Source organism: Panicum virgatum, chromosome 6K (genome assembly GCF_016808335.1).
Source record: "Panicum virgatum strain AP13 chromosome 6K, P.virgatum_v5, whole genome shotgun sequence".
In the NCBI taxonomy this organism is placed as follows: Eukaryota; Viridiplantae; Streptophyta; class Magnoliopsida; order Poales; family Poaceae; genus Panicum; species Panicum virgatum.
In genome coordinates, this window is record NC_053141.1 from 35606746 (window position 1) to 35614219 (window position 7474).

Here is a 7474-nt window from a genome sequence, read left to right on the forward strand (position 1 = left end):
ATATCCTGTCCAAACTCGCCTTCGTTGATGAGATATAAAAATAACAAATTTCTAATAAATCATCTGGACAGCTTGTAGAAATTTGTTATTTTTATATCTCACAAACGAAATTGAGCTCGGACAAGATATTTTACAAGATTGTGTATCATCATATTATCTATATGTTTAATTTTTTTGTGTACTTAGATAATTTTTTGGTCGTGGTTTGCACGAATTTTCGTGAAAATTTAGTTTCCACCAGATATGTTCCCATCTATCTATCATGTTTTTCTTGTGCAAAATATAAACATGTTGTGTACAATCTGTCGAGTGCTGCTAGCAAATCTTTTTGCAATCATTCGGGCAGGCCCCCTGGTCACGGTCTGACCAACGACCATAGCCCACTCCCAAGTCGCCGCTCTTGTTCCTTTCTTCCTTCTTCCTTTGTCGCCGCCCCACGCCAAAAAGTCAGCAGCCCACCACTCCGCCGGCGCCGAGACTCGACCTGAGCCTCGAGGACGAGGAGCGAGAGCGACCTAGCTAGGGTTTCGCTTCCGCCCGCAAGCCCCCCATGGCCGACAACGCCAACGCTGCGGTCGCGGCAATCATGCCGCCGCCGCGGCCCGCGTGGCGGTGCGTCGCGGCGGCGGTGGTCCGGAGCCGCCGCGCGGCGGCCGCCACCGTGGTCGCCGCCGCCGTGTACCTGGTCCTGGCGATGCTGTGGTGCCTCGTCGCGAGCCTGGGGCTCCGCCGCATCGCGCGCGCCGCCTGCGGCGAGGGCTGCGCCCTGGTCGCCGGGGCGGACGAGGTCTCGCGCCTCGCCACGGGCTCCCTCGTGGTCCTCGCCATCGTCACCCTCGCCGTCGCGGCCGCCTCCATCTGCGTGGTGGCCTGCGGCCCCGAGGCTGAGAAGGTATGATAATTAAGCACAATATCTGTGAAATCTGGGAGTGTTAATTTCCTGCATCTGAAATTCTATACATGGTCGATCCCCTCTCCTCCATTCTTGCTCGCCGTAATAAGCTGTTCGATTACCTTTCTTTGGCTGTGCTCCAGGTCCCTGGTCTGGGCGTTCTTGCACCAGCAGATCGGAAAGTTCTGGGTGTTTTCTTGCTTGGAATGTTCGGCTTCTTGGCTTTCTTCTTCCTCGCACTTGCAGGTTTTCTGCTGAAAGCGTACTCGCCCGCCAAGGGATCTCGTATGGATAGAAATGGCTCAGTGATCATTGATGTTGGGGTGTCGAGCCTTTTGGCGCTGAGTTGCTTCGTCGTCCTTCCCTCTCTGGCACTGTTTGTGTGGGGGAGGATGTTGGTGTTATGGCACCACATCAGCCACATCTGACAATTTGAGGTATATATATCTGCGCGACGACCCCCCCCCCCCCCCCTCTGATTATGCACTGCTGCAGTTGATCTTTTGCGCATTCTTAGACCATTGGTAGAAATGCTGGTTAAGTGAGTCATTTGTCTTCAGACTTCAGTGACTTTTGTGACATGGACTATATATGGGCTAGTTTGGCAGCGGGTGTTAATTAACCTAGGGAAGATAGCCCCTCATGGGAATTTCCCTGGACGACGCAAATCCCCCTCCATCCACAGGGACGATACCCCCTGCAGGGGAGATTACCCTGCTGCCGTTTGGAAGCTGCTTAAATTCCCTGTCCGTTGGCACTTGCATGCTTTGTATTCATTGGTGTATTGCAATAGAGAAGCAATAGGCATTATGGTTTTACTAGTCCACGTAAGCAATATTTTATTTGGAGATAAACGAATACAAAATACAAAGTGTCAGATGTTATACTAATCCATGTAAGCTTAATCTATATATTATAAAGATATCATCCAAAATAATAGAATAGTTACTGTATGGTAATTGAGGTAACAAGCATATGCTATTCCATATAAGCTTAATCCATCTCGACTAGCACCAATATAGTCACGATGAGACATGGCCAAAATGATTCACACAAAACAAATCCTATATTACAAACTATTTTGACCAAATAATGAATTACAGACCATGGAGATAGTTATTAGCTATGTAGTAGTTTTTTCCACGAAAACCAAAGAAAAATCACGTGATGAATAAAATGGAATAGAGGTTTCTTCAAAACAAATGATGAAACTCCGTTTGACATGCTTCCGTAGGCCTTGCCACTGCATTGTCCTTCTCCAGGTGTTCCAAAGGTAATTCTGCAAACTGATAATGCAAGACATCAAAAAAATGGCATTTGATCTGTGGATCAGAAGTTGAAAGGTGTTTGACTACTAAAATACAGATGATAATAGGTGTTTGTCAATTTCAGGGAAACACACAAACACCTATTATGCATCTATTTCTGCAATCAATGACAGTGCATTTTATAGCTGAAAAGGACATATATGTATCTTCAGTTTTCATATCTCGCACTTCCCCTAAGCACTCTGCAGGTAACACAAATTGACACATGGCTCAGTTTAGCTATCCATCTTCTGTAACTATACTTATTTTTCTAGTCAAATTTGATCATACAAGTTTTAACTAAGTGCACCAAGCATATTCAAAGATACATAGGACTTTTGGTCTTCATAAATACTAAACTTAATTAAACTGAACTGAATATGCCCAAACTGAGGTGTGCTCTAGCTCTTTCTCATCATACATGCCCAATTGAAGTGTGGGGACCAGAACAAAAAATAATTCATCATCCTCTTCTTCTTCTTCTAACATGAATCAATTAACTTCCTCATCCCAAGAGTCCATGATCTAGTATATAGATAATATTACTTAGTAAAATATTTACTAACATGGTATAAGACAGCAAGTCCCTAAAAAATATGATATTTGTATGATAATTCAAACTGTACTATCAAGTGTGAACTTAAATATGATATGACAATTAAACTACGGTGGTTTGTGTTGCGTAGGCATTTGATGGCACTAGCACCTCTATAACAGCTAGTTTCTGGCTACGGGAACCAAATTGAAACATGCAAAGCTGACTGCCAAACAAGGGATGACTAATAGACTGTGCTATTTGAAACAAAAAGATTCTGACATTGAAGTATTGAACACTACTAACACAGAGATTGCATCCAACAGTTTAGCATGCTAATTTCGTGTTAATAAGCACAATATGCATTATCAATTATCAAAAGCTAAATCAAGATTTCAATACCCAAAGCTACTCGATGCATTGTAATACAATCTAAAGAACATATGACTAGAAGTAGAAAGCTAATCTGAAATAATCACAGAAGCTCTGCATGTCGCCTAAGGCTTAATGGGTAGTCCAAATTCAGATTATATCAGCAACAACCTACTGTCAAGACTGCTGGATCTGGCAATCCATCTAACACGGCAAAATAAGAGATGAAGAAACATGCGCAGGGGGCAAATTCAGATTATTTCTATGGCTCATGGAGAATAGGGTGGCTATGGATTTCCTTGTTTTGCCTCCCAACGAGGCAAGGTCCATGGGAGAAATCCATCCGAGCCCCCAAGCACCTAGCCAGGGAGCTAATGACTAGTTCGGGAGTACAGGCATGGATTTGGAGCCAAGATAGAGTTCGATTGAACTTTACCTGGAACAAGTGGCCAACCTAGAAGGGCTAGAAAGAGGAAGCGCACGCTTACTGCACCACGTCCGGGTCTTGCTCTGCTTCAACAGGATCTACAAGAAAAAGTTGTGAGGAGAGGAGAGCAGAAACCCTAGCACGGGCAGGGAGATGCGTGGTGAGGGGAGGGGAGGGGAGGGGAGGGGGAACCACCTGATGCGAACAAGGAGGTCGCTGTAGAGACGCCGGCGGAGGAGACGCTGCCATGGCGAGGTCGTTGGAGGAGATCAGGCGGCGGCGGCGGCGCTCCTCCGCTAGACCTCGCGGAGTCAGGTCGAGCGCGGGTCGAGAGAAGCGACTCCGCGGGACGGGGACTTCTCCCCGGAGTGTGCAGGCCGGGCGCGATTCCGCGGGGATACTGGGCTCACTCGGGCCGCAAACCCCCGTGCAGCGGGTTTCCAAATATGCATGCTGGACTCCGCGCGGAAAATTTCCGGGTGGGCTGTCGGCCCGGGGAAACGACGGGGATCCCCGCCGGGAAGTGGGCTTCCAAACTAGCTCAAAAGGTTGAATGATTAGTCATCCAGTTCAGAGTTGCCACCAAATTTTTGAGATGTGGACCAAGTGGCCATTGAATTCAGATGCCTTAATGCTACCTAACCAAATGGTCATGTAAGTGCTCAAACATCTGTAGCTCAAAACTGAAACTCTGTGCTTGTGCAGTTGGACTTCGCTCACCTTCATCTTTGTACCGAAGCTGTAGTAAGATAATGAACTGCTAGTAGAAAATTGTTAATAAACACCTTCATCCTCAGAAAATTTTACCATTGAGGATATCTCCTCTGAACCTAAGGATATATGCCTAAATTTGGAAATGCTGGATGCGCTCTTAGGCAGTTGGGCCATTTTTGTTAAGTGAAATTCATCTTTTCATTGTGTCTACTTATTATGTTTAGCTCCATGCTCTTTGTACCTTGTACCTGCGTTAATGAACAAATGGAAATAAATTCAAGTAGATGTTTAATTAAATTAACATTGTGCTTAATTAAGCAGTACTTACTTTTAGTACTATGGCTAGTTATCCACTTGAATGCTGTTCCATTGCATTTTGTTGGAAGTTCATTTGAGCACGTATTGTAGTCTGATATCAAGATCCCTTTTCATGTTTGATCCATCTCATTCATATTTCCTTAAACAACTTACTGTACTTATAACCATCAAAATATGTACTTCTGAGTAGCACCTGATATTTTTCTTAATGTTTTTTTGAGGGAAACTATGGCAACCCTAGGGCTGCCTGAATTTTTTCTTAATGTGTGTTAATTAGTCTAACACCTCATGGAAAGGTTCATGGAGCCGTGTGCTTCCGTATTCAGCCATTACAGAACCAAAACACAGCTTTTGTAGTTGCGCCCATTCTTGTTTAGACATCTATAAATTGATTAGTGTCGATAAACATCTTGCATTAATATAATCTCTCCATGCGGAGCTTCTTACTAATAACTTTTTGGCCAACTAACAGGCAAAAGGGCTAGAAGGAGAGAATAAAATGCCCCAAATATGGGCAAGGAGCTACAAGTACTGAATCTGATGAGAATTTCAGAGCAGAGCAAAAAAAGTTAATTATAAAGGGAAAAGATATCAGTGTTACATATTCCTGATGCTAAACTTATTTACCAATTTACTGTCATCATACATTATATTTGCGCTTGTATTGCCCCATGCAATGAATTCAGACAATTTGAAACGGTTTCTATGCTGCTTGAATAATGTGTACCCAGGAAAAGTGAGTGGAACATGGCTTAAATGAGCTTTCGCATCACTGTAATACAATATTCCAGAGAAGACGATGCATCTCTCGACACAATATCGTGCTAGCGATGTTATGATCTTGCCAACACAAAATCATAATCATAATAGGGAGCTTTTGCCTCATTCATGCTAGCTTGTAGGATGGTTTTCAACATATATATTTGCTTTCTTAAATATTATGTGTCTTTAAATGCTCTTTGATACTATGCAATATTCGGATCTTAGATCATGTCCAAGTTGATTGTGCAGTCATGCTCAACTATTTGGGAAATCAATTCCACATGAAGTAGAGAACCTGTACAGACAACTCCTAGCTACTTTCACGTCCAATTGAAATAAAAGGAGCTTCTATTTTGAATACCAATCTTGACTTTGGCAAGACGCCGGTCAACGTAATCATACATCAGCTATGTTACATCTAAGGTGCTCATTTTGGCCACCGATCATCCAGAGTTTATAACAAATAAAATTGCTGATTTCTTAATATATATATATATATATATATATATATATATATATATATATATATATATATATATATATACAATAGCATGTATTGACGAAGTGGCTTTTGTTGACCAATAATACATTTGGTACATCGTATTCCATATATGCAATCTGGAGTTTGGCTGTGGCATTCTTATACTGAAGTAAAATAGAATTGAGACGGATCGGCTCTAGAGTATTGTGCCTCTACAAAAACTTTCCCAACACATTTAGACTAATACTAGATTTTAGATTCGATGTCCCTGCGATTAGCTGAACACTTGATAGCTCAGGACTATTAGAATTTACATTCCGTGTGCCCATGATGATTAGCTTAAATGGTCTGCATCTGATTGCGCTCATAGCACAGAACATGTCAATATATAGTCCCGTTTCGGAAACCCTGTAATTTTGGAAACCTGTGTAGCTCCGGTGTCCCAACCGGGACCGTGAATCCAGAACTAAAGGCCCCGGCCTTTAGTCCAGGTTTGCCAACTGCCGGGACTAAAGCCAACCGGGTTCAGCGCTGAAATTGTGTTTTTCTAGCCGAAAATGCACTTAAACTGTTGACCTCATGAAGTTTCTAGAGTGGCAATAGGGTGCATGCTGCGTGACACACTACTGTGATCTGGTGATGACCAAGAGGCTGTTACCTGTGAAGGAATCTTAGAGGCTTATGGATAGGGGCTAGCTCCATGGAATTTGATTGCTCCATCATCTTACCTAAGGCCTCTTTAATTTGGCAGGCTCCAGCTCCGGCTCCCATGGCAACTCCAGTTGGAGCTCTACCAAACTCTCCGGAGGTGGAGCGGCTCCACCCCCGGAGACTGTGAGAGCTGCAGAAACAGCTTTGTCTGCGAGAAGGTGGAGCAGGCGGAGCCACAAAAACCAACTCTGCCTGCTCCAGCTCTGGCTCTACCCTTTTCCGCAGGAGCCAGAGCCCTCCCAAACAGCCCCTAATATGACCATGAAGCTGACGGTGAAGCCAGGCTGAAGAATTATCTTACCTAGTATAGCTGCGAAGCTGTAGATGATGAAGCCAGGCCACAGAGATGCTGCAGTTTGCAGCATTATATATGTGAGGATTCCATCCATTCCATCCTTAGTATACTTGTGTTTTGTGTGCCATAAAATATTTTCTGTTGGGAGCATTATGTTTAATTTTGAACATTGTAATGTAATCACTGTTCCCAAGTGAACAGTTTGTTATTTAATTTGGCACGTAGTAATGTAATTGTTGTTCCCAAAACATGCTCGGTGCTGTTAGACATTAGCATTCATATGTGATCACTTGAGCAAATCTATGTGTTAAATGGCAATGGTCCAAGAGATCATCAAATCAAATCATCTCAACTAAGATTTTAGTAATACCTCTGTTAAAGATCTCTGTTGCCTTTGAGAATTTCTCTGTTGACCCCAATGTGAATTGACAATGCTCAAATTTTCGAAGGGCTGGCATCTGATGATGAGTATTCTTTACATAGCCGCATCTGCATGTGGTGGTGCTATATGCCCGTACACCTCTGTATTTTGGTAGAAGTAACTTTTAGAACAGATTAACTGTTTTACAGAGATTGTGTCATTGTACAGAGATTTCTCCCTCCTGCTCTTATTTCTCTCGACAATTGTTTATTGTTGCAATAATAGAAAATAGTAAATAG

The 7474-nt window shown here is 43.2% G+C and overlaps 1 long non-coding RNA gene across 1 annotated transcript; it reads right to left on the reverse strand.

Moving 5' to 3' along the window:
* Positions 1 to 2058: 2058 nt before the first annotated feature.
* On the reverse strand, positions 2059 to 3844 carry LOC120639188. Its single transcript, XR_005661313.1, has 3 exons — positions 3729 to 3844; positions 3543 to 3631; positions 2059 to 2178 (listed from the first exon to the last, which is right to left on the reverse strand). It is a non-coding gene; the product is annotated as an uncharacterized LOC120639188 (long non-coding RNA).
* Between the last annotated feature and the right edge of the window lie 3630 nt (positions 3845 to 7474).